Source organism: Aptenodytes patagonicus, chromosome 16 (genome assembly GCF_965638725.1).
Source record: "Aptenodytes patagonicus chromosome 16, bAptPat1.pri.cur, whole genome shotgun sequence".
Classification (NCBI taxonomy): domain Eukaryota; kingdom Metazoa; phylum Chordata; class Aves; order Sphenisciformes; family Spheniscidae; genus Aptenodytes; species Aptenodytes patagonicus.
In genome coordinates, this window is record NC_134964.1 from 2,213,721 (window position 1) to 2,229,032 (window position 15,312).

At 38.5% G+C, this 15,312-nt stretch overlaps 1 protein-coding gene across 3 annotated transcripts in view; it reads left to right on the forward strand.

The window, feature by feature from the left end:
- TOM1L1 (target of myb1 like 1 membrane trafficking protein) overlaps window positions 1-15,312 on the forward strand; it is a 583,218-nt gene that overhangs the window by 422,185 nt on the left and 145,721 nt on the right. For all 3 annotated transcript variants that reach the window (XM_076353868.1, XM_076353864.1, XM_076353865.1), the window contains one exon: window positions 7,012-7,305. The gene's annotated coding sequence lies outside the window, so the exon portion shown is untranslated. The remainder of the gene's footprint in view (window positions 1-7,011; window positions 7,306-15,312) is intronic.

Sequence of the window (15,312 nt, forward strand, 5' to 3'; positions counted from 1 at the left end):
ATTGAGAAATTCCATAGAAACTATACTAAATAATTCCTTAATGTCCTGCCAGCTTATTCTATGACTTCTACCATAGCAATGGAAAGATGACATCAATAAAGTTTCCATACCAGTGAATGCACCTGTATGGGAGAGGGGAAAAATACAGAGCTGTTTGGATGCCACTGAAAATGTCATCTTAAATAATTTCTGAAAGCAAGATTTACAAATCACCCTGACTTTTAGTGCAGTGTACCCTTGCTGCCTGGCTATGGGCACACAGAGGCATTCCTCTGAAGTTAGCAGGGGGTGCAAATTTGCAGCACACTGGCTGTTCTGCAGCAAATCTTCCTGTGCGGGATCTTTCCCGTGGTTTGTCTTATTCCTCCTTGAGGGAAGCTGCTCTCACGCGTTCAGCTGTGCCTGTGGGCATAGGAGTAGTCTGCAGCAGTATCACAGAGTAGCTAGCATGTTTCTACGGTCCCTTGTACACATGGGTCACTTCCTTTTAAAAAGGAGTGTGAACTCGTGAAGCAATTGCTTTTTAAAAATCCCCTCCCCTCCACCCTCGATGGAAAAGAGTTTCATTTCCATCTTTTTAATGTTTATGCCTGTGCCATTTATAAGAACTTGTTTTGCAATCCCAGTACTTTATTAACCATAATTACTCTGAAGTGTGCATCATTGCCCTTTACGTGGGCTATATAATACACACAACAGAACATATTGAGCTGCTTCTGCAGTGAAATTGCACCAGGGATGAATCTGGCGTGCTGTATGCAAACCGGAGAGTACAATGTTCCAGCGGCTTTTTGTTCCCCTTGGTCTCGTTCCCAGCATGATGGCCTAGATTTGAAGTATACCCATTAATATTATCTACCAGACACAACATGATGAATAAGAAATCCAGTGGTGTTTTTTAAATTGCCATATAGTATTAATGATTCATTTAAAGAAAAATGTGTAATCTTCCGTTTTAATTTTGGGAGAGGAACACTTGGCTGTAGCTTAATTATTTTTGTTTTTCAGAGTATTTCATGTTCTATACCCTTAAAAAGCATTTATGCTCCCTTCAGATGAAAATATCTGTATGAGAGATAGAGATTTTTTTTTAAAGCTGAAGAACATTTCTTGCCCATGAGATGAATAAGGAATATTATTTAAATTTCATGTATGGCTTTGGAAATCTTAGCTGTACAGCGAGAGGACAGCAAGGTGTTTGTGTATCCATTGCATCTGCCCTGCCACACCACCTCCTCCAGCCTTACGGCCATCTCCCTGCCTATGCTTCTTTCAGCCTCCCTGCACTCCTTCCAGCCTTCTCCTTCTTAATACCTGCTCCTTCGAGCCAAGAAAGAGAAAGTAATTGTTGCAGCCAGCATTTTACTTACAGCTACATATTCGGATTTTTTACTCCAGAAAATTATTGTTGCTTTATACTGATTAAATGAAAAGGATTGAAGTCCAGTAAAGGCTTGGGGGGGAGAAATGAAAAGTTGTAGAAGAATGCAGGTCAGGTGCGGAAAAGGATGGTCAACAAGATTTGATCTTTTTCTTTTTTAAATATGTAAGACAGTCTTGGAAGCGTTCTGTGTGCGTTGGAGGTGATCAGAGTGGCATTTGAACTGGCCAATTGCTGTGACAAGGCAAGATGGCATTTGATGCAAGGTAACCTGATGTTCAAGATTCTCCCACATCTGGCAGGCGCAGAACACCAACGCCGTTCCCTGGAACATCTGGCTATGCCTAGGAAGAGCACACAACACTACATGGCCCTTTGGTACGATTTGGTATAGCAGTTTCTAGAGCTGCATCTGGGAATTTTCCACTTAGCAGCAGACAGTTGATGCACATGTAAAATCATCTGCGATGTGATTTTTTTGATCTTAAGCATCATACTGTAATTACTGTACAAGCTTTTGACAGAATACTTTTTAAAAAAGAATAAAACTACTGGACACATTTCAGGGCACTAATATAATAGTATGAGGTTGATATTAAATGCACAAACATCTTAGTAAACTGAAAGCTTTAATTCTTCAGTTGGATAGCACAATCTGTTATCCTAAATTAAATTTCCAAAGGAGTATTTTTTTCAGATATTACATACTTCATAGCTGACAGGGACACTATCTAATTAGCTATTTATATGCAAGGCATACCAGGGGATAATTAGAAACATGGATTATGCAAAGGCAATCAGACTGACAGAGGGCAAAGGAAGCTAAATATTAAATCAAATTTGTATATATGCTTATATAGTTTATCATATGTCGTTTGGATTGTATTACATTAATACTTCATTTAATATGTTGTTACACATATTACTGTAATCCACTAATTTGTAAATTAAACAAGTGCTCTCCTAAAAACAGTTTCTATTGGCCCAATGAATCAGTTAGGCCTGCAGGAAAAGGCTTAATTAAGTTACATATGTATTCCGCCCCTCGGGAAATGCCCTGCGCATCTCTAATTGGACTTGTCTGTGTTCAAAGACAGGCTTTATGGGTTATTGCTGTCCCTAGGACATCTTGTCACATACTCAATATTTGTACTGCCAAAGCAGTGGTGAACACACTCTGAAATGCGTGGGTAGTTGTCGCTGGGCCAGCCAAAGAGAGGGTGAAACGGGGGAATGTTCTTTCCTCAGCGTACACAGAGGAGACGCACCACGTGCCTGAATTCAAGCAGATGGGGAAGGAGGGTCATTTGCTGTGTAAAGATGTGTAACCTTGATGTGTAACTTAGCTTATGTAACTAATGGGAGAGGTAGGCTCCTAAATTAGCTGCTCTGAATCCCTCTGTGAAGGTGGTTAAGTTTTTACCACTGACCATATAGAAAGTCTAAGGGGCTCGGTCAGCCGGGTGGTGTCTAAAGGAACGACAGATTGAACAGCTTTCTCAGGTGTGCAAATAGATAAGTTTTCCCCACTTTGTGGCCACCTCAGTCAAACATGTTCTAAATGAAGGGTTGTTCAGGATGTGTCAGGCCTACAGCAAGTATGTGTATACCTATGCAAATCAAAACGAGTCTTTCTAAACTTTTAAAAAGTTGGCAAACTTAATTGTTTCATTGGCAAGTCAACAGTAGAACCAGGCACAGCTGCTGAAATCTAGATGATTCCCCTACTGTAAGGTTAAAAGACTGTGTCTAGTCTGCTTTTACTACCTTTTATTAAACATTCAGAAGAAATTGCCTCTCCTTTCTATGGTGAAAGGAGTGTCAATTCTTTTAAGATCTGCTTGTAGGAAAATCATGTAACAAAAGCAAAGGGTGTGTGAAAGCAAGAGGTACGAGTAATTGTCTCTACAGCACCCGTGAGACTAGTGGCTTTTTATCTGGGAGGAAAGAATAATCTGTATTGTATTTTGTCCTGAATGACACTTAAGGTAAACAATGAATGAAAATGCATTTTAGGATGATTCAGATCCATTCCTTCAGAGGAATTCCTGTTGTTCCCTTTCATTTTCTTCTGATAAAGTGTGGCTAAGCATTTAGGGATTATTAGCACAGGATCTTGGGTAGCCATCAGCAGCTTTTTTCTCAGAAAGAGCTGATGTGATCGTGTAGGAGTCCAGATATGGCTGATGTTGAAATTGCATTTGAAAAGCTACTCAAATAACATTTTTTCCTCCTTACGTCTGAATAGTTCTACTCTATAGTGACTCTACACAGATATTTGTGAATCTGGGTGGGGGACAGCAGAGGTTCCTCTTTACAGCTTGACATTCCTCTGATAGCTTATACAGTGAAACTGGAGCTATCCTCCAGCTGATTTCTCATGGGAATTGGCGGTATGCTGCTTCTGTGACATAGTGTGCTTCCAAAACATCACAGACTCTCCTTTTATTCATACTGTAATATGAATAACTTAAATAATTTTACTGGCATATAAACCTTGGCATAACTGAATGCAGAATTTACCTCCTGGACTTTTGTATGCTTTTAATATTTATTCACTGGTCTGTAATAGAAGAATATTTGTCATCTTAACTGGATTTCTGGATGAGAATCAATGGATCATTAGTTTTAATTACAATATATCAATGTCATACTAGTACAATTTGTATCTAATGAAGTTAGTGTTGATGATATACTGTACCATCATCACAAAATTCTTCATGATAACTATAAATATCAAAACCTGTTTTCTTTACATTATTTACAGATTGATTTATCCAGTACAGTCTAATTAAACAGGCACCATTTTAAAGGTAATTGCATATTAATGTTGGGTGAGGTACAGATATACTGGCCCATCCAGCTCTGAGAAAAGAACATCTATGTAGCAAGTAATATATAGATCATGTGGTGTGGATAAAGGATTGGAATGGGAATCAGGAAACTGAGTTTGTTCCTGCTACTGATACTGCACTGTAGGTTAGCTTTTTCAAAATCATTTGCACGTCAGCATCTTTATTTGTCAAGTTGCTTTCTTTGTGAAATTGCTTGATATAAACAAGAAAAGCTGCAATATAATAGCTATTTGCTGTTGTTGTTAATAATAGCCTGTTTCATATCAAGCATGTTTTACTGGGTCAGGCCTAGAGTCTTCAATAACTTCCGAGGTAAAGCCTTAAACATCAAGCTACCTGAATGGCTGTAATGATTGCCCTCAGCTTACGTATCCTGAAATTAAACTATCATCTCAACCAATTTCACTTCTGCAGCTGACGGCAGAAGCAAATGCCAAGACAAATAGACTACGTTGGTAGCCATTGACAGACAGATAAAACAAAACCGATTAAGGGTACAATAAGTCATTTATATTACTGTCTCACAGATGGGCAACAATTATTTAATTGGTTAATAACAAAAAAATAAAGCAAGATTAATAGCTTGCATGAAATGAAACTAACTAGTATTTTACTGTTTTAAGAAAGCATGTCTGAAGTCCATTCAGTGCTCACCTGCAGCACCACTTACACCGACACCAGAGCCTAATCCTTATGCAACAACAAAATTTAGGATTGGCAGCAAAGGCTTCTTGAGAAGGGCACATACGTGAAGCATCCCTCTGAAAAAATATCAAATTAGGCATATAATGACTGGGGGGTTTTTTTGTTCTCAAACTGGAGCTACTAACAGAGAATTGAGGTTGTTTGGGGATTTATTTATTTATTTATTTATTTATAACCATCTATTTTCAGTCCACTCATAGCTAGGAGGGAAGGTGCCTGTTCACCAAAATGCATCTGGACAGAGTTGGGTAAATTATACCTTACACCATATGATCAGTGCTTTTGCAAGTCTGGATGGTGATGACGCTACAATGATTCATGGGCAAATTCTTAACTTCCCTCTCCTGACATGAAGGCAGTGAGACTGCTTGTTCTAATGAAGTTAAGCCTGCCTTTGTGTTGCAGGACCCGGGGCCTTACTTCATAAACATACTGGATTTTTGCTATCGTTTCTTTGATTTATCTTTGATTTTATCATTTTCTATCACTTGTCTAGCTTAAAGTGGCAAAATAATTAAGGTATGCACATGCATGTGAAGTAGTGCTTCAATATTTGCAGTTGGGCATAAGCTACTATCAGTGATCTGCAGAAGGGGTTTTCAAAGTTTTACCACAATCTGAGCCCCTCCCCCCCCCCCCCAGTTTAATAAGACTTAGTCTGAAACTTAAACTATTAAACTGCAAACAAACAAACAAAATCTGCTGGCCACTAACCATGAAAACAAACTGTCCGTGGATGGTGATGTCCCCTTGTAGAGGAGTGTTAAAGCCAACAAGGTCTCTACATAAACAGCAGCAACTTGATGCAGACTCTGTGCATCTTTTATCTGGAAGATAGCTGTTTCCCAACTTCTCTGGCAGAAGGGCACTCTTACTGCAGGCTGTGGCTAGCCTTTGAAATTACTGCATTTTCCTCTTGTGATGACTACATCTGTAGGTGCTCTGCCTGTAAATAAGGCAAAGCTTGAAAGTCAGTTGAAGGTAATTCCCCCCAGGCAACTCCAGAATCTACATGAACATCTGCAGGATCAAGTGACAATGCTTTCCCCTTAATTTCTGCAGCTAAAGAAAATGGTCATTTTGAAAGCTTTGATTTACTCCAAAGTAACATGGCATTCTAGTCTAAACACAGCTTCTTTTTAATGAGATCCATTGTTAATTTACTTGCCTCTGAATCTTGTTGCTCATAGTTTTCTACTCTTGAAGGCTAATTAATTTTAATATGCTCTGTAAGAACAGTTCTATCTCCTCCATTAATGAAATCTGCACTTGGATGGCTCAGAATATCCAAATCACTTTGGCAACTACAGATATGGAACAAGGCATTAGTATAGTCCACGTTTATTTCCTGACTCTTCCCGAGAGAAGTTTGCAGCTGTTCTTTGCTGAGGAATGGTGACTAGTATACCTTAGTGAAATGAAATATCTGTCTACATGAAAGCATCTCCCTTCCCTTCCTGCCTGATACGTTTCTATGATGTTTTGTTAAATATAATTATAGGGTTCCCTAAGAGAATCCTTACCTGTCTGACTCTGAATGGAACTGGAGAAGTGGTCCTGTGGACAGAGCCATCAATGTGTGTCTGGAAGGGGAAGAGATTCGGGAGACAGAAAAATGCAAATGCTGCACATCACTGTCACTAGGGATATCATGAATAAGTGTCTAAGATCACTGGCGGAGCTAGCTTTGTGTTTATGTGCATTTTGTGGTAACTAAAAAATAGTTTTATAGCTTCTGAATTTCTGTTTCCTCAAAAATGGAAAATGGGAAAGGTGTGTGTTAAGTTCATGCTTGGAAAAGTTTGGTAACTGCTAAATTTCTACATAATTTTCCAAGAAAAGTTGAAAAGGTGGCTCCTCCACTTAGAATCATAGAATAGTTTGGGTTGGAAGGGACTTTTAAAGGTCATCTAGTCCAACCACTCCTTCTTCTCAAGAGTTACAACTTGAGGACATTGAATAAAAATGTTTTTAAAAAAAGTAACTCAACCCATCAAGGATGGGAAGCAATGCAACATGGAATCCATTTGACAAATACTCACAATGAATATTTTTTTGTTTTCTTTGCAGTACATGAAGTTCTCAGAAACATCTCCAGCTTTGCCTTCCAAAGTTTCACGAGAGATTCGGGCAGAGTGACCGTGAAAAATATCAATGCATGAACAGTTTGTGACCCACTTGTTCCTTGCCCCACTGATGAGAAATCCCATACAGGATGCTCCCCTGCTCCTGGTCCAGGACTGGTTCCAAGTCTGTTGGTGCTGGAAATAAGTCTTGCTCTGAACTTTATGTTGCTTGGGACCGGCATTTGTCTAGCAATGCTGTTACTACTGCCTGTCGTCCAGACCAAATCAGGAAAAAGAGGTAAGGATCATGACACTTATTCTTGTTATATGCATTATTCCTTCACTTCTATATACAAAATGTCCTCTCTAGTCCATTACATTCGTCGTGTTTAGATGTACTTTGTTATAGTCGATAACCTATTACTTCAGATATCTGATTATTGAGAGCAAGGAGTGCTGGCATTTCTCTTTGGCAAATGGAATTTCCTGCTGTTTTCTTCCTTTTCTGCTTAGGTGAAATATTACAGCTTCATAGATGGTAAATTAAATGTCCAATATAATTTGGCATCTAAACCATGAAGTCTATTTCTGTCCTAAGAGCAAACCTGACAGATGCCTTCATGTACTGGCTGTATAGAGAGCTATACAGGAAGATAAATCACTTTTTAGTATGTCATCACAAATGGTTCAGCGTAACTTCTTTATGAAAGTTTAGGATTTTTGTAAGTGCTTTAAAAAGAGACCTCTTTTTATACAGCTAGTAAAGTCAAGTCCTGGAGCTTCTTCAATCAGCTTCAACTCTTCCCCCCCCCCTCCCCCCCCCCTTCCCCCCCCCTTAGTCATGTAAACATGCATCTAGTTTAGATGATTAAAGTGTGAAGGGCTTGGTTCCTAAGGTGTTTGATCACAACATTACTATGTGAAAGGCCCATAATTCCTTTTTAAAAATAGAGCACCAGTAAACCAAGATACAATAGGAGAGTTATAACTTGTTTAAGAGGATCCCAGAATTCTCTACCTGAATCTTACTACATAGGAAGAATAAAGCCTAACCAGAGTTGTTTTTTAATCCACATCACAAAGCGCATCTCAACTTCTTTTTTCTTTTTACTAACATGCCTTCCATAAGGCTGTCAGTGATGCATCTTCAGGTGTGGCATCACATCCTTGTGCGCGCATGCAGAGGAACACCTTAAAATGCCAAAAAAATTGTTATTAAATTGTTAAGGAAAAAAACCCCAAAACGCCCATAAACTGAAACCTTGGTGTCTTAACAACGCTGGTAAAATATAACCAATATTCCTAATGAAAGAGGTGTCCTCCTTGAGGAAGATATACTTTGGGATATGATTGACATAATGGTTGAAAATCAAGCACATGGTCGTCTCGTGAATAACTTGCCCACAAATACATTAGCCATAACCACAAAGCAGCACTTAAAATAATGTCTGTCCATGCAGAAAAATGTCAGTGGTGTCTGAATCGATAGTGACATTCAGAATTGCAATAAACTACACAGCCAACCAAAGTCACTGTATCTTGGTAGTTCGTAACAGACTTTAGTCATAGTGGACTTGGTAATGTGCAGAAATCCTGAGCTATCTAAGTCGACGGCAGAAATGATTTTTCTTTAGCTAGTGTTTATTTTGTCATTGTTTTCTCAGCCTCCTTAAGTACATGTCAGCATTGACCATTAGAGAGATAAAAGAGCCTGAGTAGATCAGTATCTGGCTGGAATGCTGTCTTCAGTCTTTCAAAAAAGAGAGATTAAATTTGTATGCCAGGTCATTCATGCGGTAAATACGATGAAGGAGGAAAGCAGAAAGTTTTCTATAAAATTGATAGTATTTTCAGAACAGAAACATGGGAGTTAATGTATTGGATCAGTGCAGTGTCTATGTAGTCCGTAGCTGTCACTGATAGGGTTTAAACCACAGGCTTCAGAGGCAACCCAAACAAAAGACAATTGTAGTCTAAGGAACTCTAGGGGCAAATATTCTCCCATCTTCAAAGATAGGAAAAACTCTAGAAATTTTCCCTGAAGCACAGGAGTTTATATGCCTTCTAAAGCATTTAATGGCTGAGGGTTTTTTTTGAATTTATAATTACAACCCTAGATATTATTAATATTCTAGCAAATGTCTAATCTCTATCTCCTCGTGAGCTTTCGGACTCACAGATATACTGAGTCAAGAAATCCCACAGTCTAACTGCTCGTTTTTGTCATCAGTTTTGCGAATGACATCTAGAGCTGCTGGAAAGAAGAATGTTGAGCTCATTAGCTTTGTTCCCCCTCTGCAAAATGGGGGTAGTAGCACAGTTACCATAATAGCGTTCATCAGAATTTCCATGTCCTTGATACATCAGCCACATCGGTTCCTAAACTGTGGATCCACCCAGAGGCAGAGGGAAGCAAAGTGTCATCCCTGAGTTTATGCACCAGGTCAGTGGCAGCACTGGGAATACAGCCCTGCTCACCTAGGCTAATAAGCTGCCCATTAGACCTAAGTCTCTGCCAGTCACCGCTAAGTGATAAACATGACAAAGTATGTAACTTATCCAGTAGTATGCAGTAAAGCGCTGTACTTTGTGGTTCTTTAATCTCTGATTTTTATATTGTGTGTGAAATTAACAGAGGAGTAAAAGCAGTCAATATAATGTAGACATCTGTGCTGTTAATAATCAAAATGTAACGTGCCAAATGAACGTAATGGGGGAGAGTCAAGTGAGTATCTTTTTTTTATTCGTGTTCTTTCTAGCTGCCTAAAGGTGACTGAATTGCATAAAACACATGCGGATTGATATTTCCTGGCAACATATTTACATAAAAGGAAGTTAAAACAAAAACCTTCCCCAGGAAAACACTCTGTGCCCAAGACTATATTCACATTCATTTTAACTCATTTGCTTGTGACTGAACGGGCTACTCCAGCCTTGCTTACAGTAATTGATTGATGACTCTCCTCCCTCTCCCGATGATGTAACATAAGAAGCTGGGTAAACTGGAAGAAGGTTTTGAAGTGTCCAACTAGCATGAGGGAAAAATCTAGTCCCTGATTTGAAGACTGCTGCAGGTGTTTAACCATCTGTATCTCTCCAAGTGAAGGTTGCTAAGTGACCGGTACTGCTTGTCCAATACTGAATCAACCAAACTGTTTGTTCCTGCCTCTTTCTGCTGCTGAGACCAGTTGGGTGTTGCATGAGTGGGTCCTGAATATGCTGATGTCTGCTAGTCACGATGCACACAAGTGCAGCCAAAACTATGCTTTGCACATAACTTCAGCCAATAGTTTCCCCACAGATTTTCTTGGAGGTTGCTGTGAAATTCATGGCAAGCGTAGCTGGCTCTCATTATGCTAAACAGCCCTTCAACAAACACCTGAAGGCAAGCAAATAGCTCAGCATGTGATGTCAGTGTGGGAGCTAGAAAGTTCTGTGTTTCCTTAATAGATGGTCTGGGAGGTGGTATGATAATGAACTGTTACTAACCAGCAAAGGTTGTTTCCTGAAGTAATATTGATAGAGAAAATGCTATCCTATTCACGATCAACTCCATCCATATTATAAATAGTAAGGAATATGACTACAGTAAGAACTTTATATCTATATTCCCAGTGTCACGGTATGCATTATAGGAATGCTTTGCATTGGCAGTCGAGTGCAGTAGCTAAATAAAGAAGGAATGAGGATCCGACTCCGCTCCTAGCTGTGCCATGTACAAATGCCCTTGTGCTGTGCATTGGAAGTATGAATGCAACAATACCTGCCTTGCTAAAGTGGTTTGAGAAGTCTTGGAAAAGAGTAGAGTATTAATACTCCTCTCTGGTAACACACAAACAAAGTTTTGTTTTATAAAACAGTAATAGAAGAGAATTATGTGCATATATTTTGATGAGGTGATAAGATGTGGCTTCTTCTCACTAAAATATTCATAGCTAGGGGTACTTTTCCCATCAAGTGACTATAAAAGCTGATGTAATGGAGTTCGAGATTTACTGTCTTCCTGGATAGTTTTGTATGAGGGTTTTTTCCCTCAGTTTGCAGCTCATCAGGGGATTGTTTTTAAACTGCAGGTGCAGGTATTTACAATGCAAACCAGATCCTCGGTTATTCAGAGATAGTATAAAGGTGGCTGTATGTGAAAGCTCTTCTAGCAGTTGACTTTGGGAGAGAATTAGGGTTGGGACGAGCTGGGTATTCTGGAGAGGGATTAAGATTGGGTTGAACTTAGAACTGGAGTTGAAGGCAGCCCCAGGAGCAAGTGACTATTTTTACTGGCTCTGAACTGGAATCAGCTTAGATGTCGAGTGCAAGATGTAGATTCTGAATGAGCTAAAAAAATTGAAGCCATGCACTAGAGCTAGGTCCTTGTGCAAGGGTTGTTTGATGCTAATTTCTAGTCTTTTAGTTGAAGTCATGTGGTACACATCCTTAGCCTGTGTGCAACCTGTTATGAGACTGTTTTATGATAGCACTTGTCAGTTATGTCTAACCTGTCATTTATTAATCTACCAGGTCCATAGCTCCGAGCTCTCTTTATTATTATCTTTTTCTTCCTTTATTATGTTTGAGGATGGGACATGTTCTGCGGAATTACATTGTCCAAGATGATATCTTTTCCTGCTTCCAAATGGCTAGTAATCCTAAAGCATTTCCATCCTGGTTTGTTTAGGCACATGTAGGGTTATGCTGGAGTGCTTTAAATTAACAATTTCTCATAAGAAACTCCTGAATCTTCTTGAAGCTGTAGCCATGGCTCTGTTCTTGATTTTGGCCAACTGTCTCCATGCATGTTCTTTTCCTTTAATATTTTCTTTTAGTGTTGGTCTTCTAGTGTTTTTTATTATGTAGCGGACTGCTTACCATTCACCTGAAGTGCCTATAAAGAATCTGGCTTATGGGAGTATCTTGTAATAAGATATACTGCACAAGGAGGTCTTTTGACAAGGATACAAAACAAGAGTGATAGTTTCATAATCTCTAATTATGAAAAACAGTAGAAGATAAATTTTACGAGCAACCATATCTCGGACCCCAAAAGGTGACTTGAGTTCTATGAGAAGAGATTTTCTGAGTCATACTTGATGTATCTACACTCTAAAACCCCAACGGTGGCTGTCTGCAACACTCACCACAGCAGTGTAGAGTTCAGCCCCTCTCCAGCACTAGAATAGTATTTGCTCCCCAACCTCGCGCTGCTGCTGTGCGCCCTGCAGAAAGTACCATGCAGAGTGGATGGCACACGGTTGAGAGTGCAACATGATGAATCAAGAGAGCAAATCACGAGACTGCTTCTCTACCCTCCAGTTAATGAGCAAATAGGCCAACATCTCTTCCAAAGGCACATTCATTGTAATTCTAATTAGTAATGTGTATAAAATTGATTTGCATACCTAAAGGAAGAAAAACTCCCTCTGAGAAATGCTAGAATTACCGGCTTAGGAAAAATAAAAGATGATTCTCTGAAGCAAATCTCATATTTTCTGCTGCAATTAGCTAGGGTTTTTAAAATTGTTTATTCTAAGCCTTTAAACGTCTTTTAAAGTATCAAGTGGCTGGCTCTGTATTTGGAATCAAAATACAGCTGACTTCAAATCAAAAGAATTTTAAGATTCTCCTTAGATCCACCAAGTTGTTCTGATGATGCAAATCTTTGAGCTGATATTATGTCAAGATAAACTGACAAAAAGCAAACCAATACACTTATTTTTATATTACTCTACATTATGAAGCATACAAGGACAGAAAATCTGTCATTTTTTGTGTCTGAGAAGTATCAAACACCTTTTCATAATTCATAAATAATGAATAGTAGGAGTATTTGTTAAAATTATATTGCAGGAAAAATCCCTGGCATTCATGTAATGTCTTGAATGATCAAGTGCTTCACAAACCTTAATTAGAGTTGATGTGAATCAGTAAAACAATATTGAGACAGGTCTATTAAACAGCCCAGAGTGAATAATTATAATATTGAAATTATACATACCAGTGTTTCAAATTGCATCGTAGGAATGATATACATGATCCATGGCTATTAGTGTTTACTGGACTGAGCAATGCTCTGAGTTCCAGTTCTATGTAGTTAAAACCTGGCACAGAAAATAAGTGTTGTTATAACTGTAGCTGTTTGTTTTATGTTAAGAGATATGGAATGTTTAACATATGTTGAAACAAGTCATATTTGTAATCCAACATGTATTCAGTGTTTTAAAGCAAATGTGTGGCAGAAATATGTCTAATCTAATTGCAAGTAACTCAAAATTCAGCGGGAGAACTGCAGATTCAAGCAGTAGCTCTGGAAAGATGTTCAGAAAACTGCTTGAGGATGATCTTTTCCTTCTAAGCTTTTGGGTGTAGAAGTAATCTTTAATCTATGTTTGACAGCCTTGGAAAGCAGGGTCCTGCTCTGTGGCTAGCGCTCTGTGGAGCTATTTTCATACAAATACAGTATTTAGAGGTATGACTTCATTCAAATTATTTAGATATTAAATTCTTTCCTGAATTTAGGGCTCCTTTTAAACCTTTTTTCAAACCTCACAATTGAAATGCTGCACAACAATGTGCATCAAAATTCCCAGTGACCAAGTTCTTCCAAAGCCTAATGGACTTTCGATAAGATGTTGTGCTTTCAGAGGGAAAACAATAATTTAGCCCATAGTATGGTAGACAAAGTGTGTTTAATTTCGAAATTAATGTGTGTGTATATGTGTATATGTACTTATGTGTATATATAATAATCCTTCAAATGTAAATGAAAACACAGTCTATTAACGTGCTGTAATTGTTCATGTTCTACCATGCAAAATACTAATCCTTGTTCTAATACATTTTCAGATGCAACCATTGTTTCACCTACCGATCTGTGATATATGGTATATAGCTTCTAATTTTAATATAATACTTGGGCTCTGAAAATTCAGGCAAATAATTTCTATTGTTTCTTGCCAAAATGTGCAAGTGTCTTTGCGAGAAATGTAGATGGTTGTCTTCATCCTGATTGCTGGCATGGGAGATCATTTTCTAGCTTTGCTAGGAATAAAGTTGCTAGGTTATTTGGTTGTTTTATTCAGGGATATCACTTGAAGTTAATTTTATCAGATAATATCTATGAGAAGACTGACTATTTTCAAAAAACCAAAGAAACAGCACAAATACCAAGCCCACCCGCAGCACATTCATATTTATTTGTCATAGTGATGCTAAAAACAGGAAGCAGCCAGTGACTGAGCCATCCATCAGTTGGACACATCATGTATTTATCATTATTATGAAAATGTGGATTGATGGCCAGTGAATACATTTCTGAGTTATCAAGTCTTCCGCTGTTCATACCTTTGTAAAAGGGAAGCACCGGTTTCTCAAGGTTGTTATACAGGTGACTATCACCGTGGTCTGAGGTTTGAAGTGGCAGAGAAAGTACTAAGATAATGTTGACACTGGGTACAAGTTTGGGAGGTATCACCTGTCCCGTACAAGGGGAGGAACAAAGAAGAATTAGCTGAAATTAGGTTGCTGTTATTCTGAGTGCCTTATCATGTCTCGTCCTCCAGGAATGGCTTTTTTTTTTTGTTAGCAAGTTTACTGAAAAAAAAATACATAAAATGTGACTTTGTCCTGCAAAAAGAGGCAGTGCCCAGGTCACCATCTGTACAGCAGTACGATTTAGCAAAGACACTTGTGAAGTACAGTTGTGCACTTAGGAGCTCCTCATGTGCTATCCACTCTTTTCTCTTAGTTTTTATTAATTCAGGGGGGAAGAGTACAAGTATTTCTAAAACAATAATTTTTTTCCTATACATGATTACGTAAAATACATATTGTGATGAGAATAAAGCTAAGAAGCTGGGGACTATCTAAGACCATAGGAACAGGAATCTGTAAACAAGCTTATCCAATATATTGTCAACAGGAGACATATTTATGGTGAAATGGCTTTCAGAGTAGAAACTATCAGGTCCTGGTTTTTTATCTGCTCTCTGGCAGAGGAATGATTTAAAGTGAACTTCAACTCACATCTCAAATAATAGATGACAGGAGCTCATCCATTTCAATATAATTCATTGCAATGCATATGTATGGGGGAGATTTTAAAAGAAAACTAGGAGTTATATTTCCAAGTGAGCCACTAGATTTTTAAATGTGGTATTTCCTCCTCACTTTCCTTCTATTAAGTTTATTGTCTTCCCTGAGTAGAAGACTGCACTTCTGTGTTAGATACTGTTCTTTGTCTGCTCTGTCTCACGCCAGCTCTAGAGCTAGGGTTGCAGGGTAGGGTACTTTTTTTTTTTTTTTTTTGGTTTGG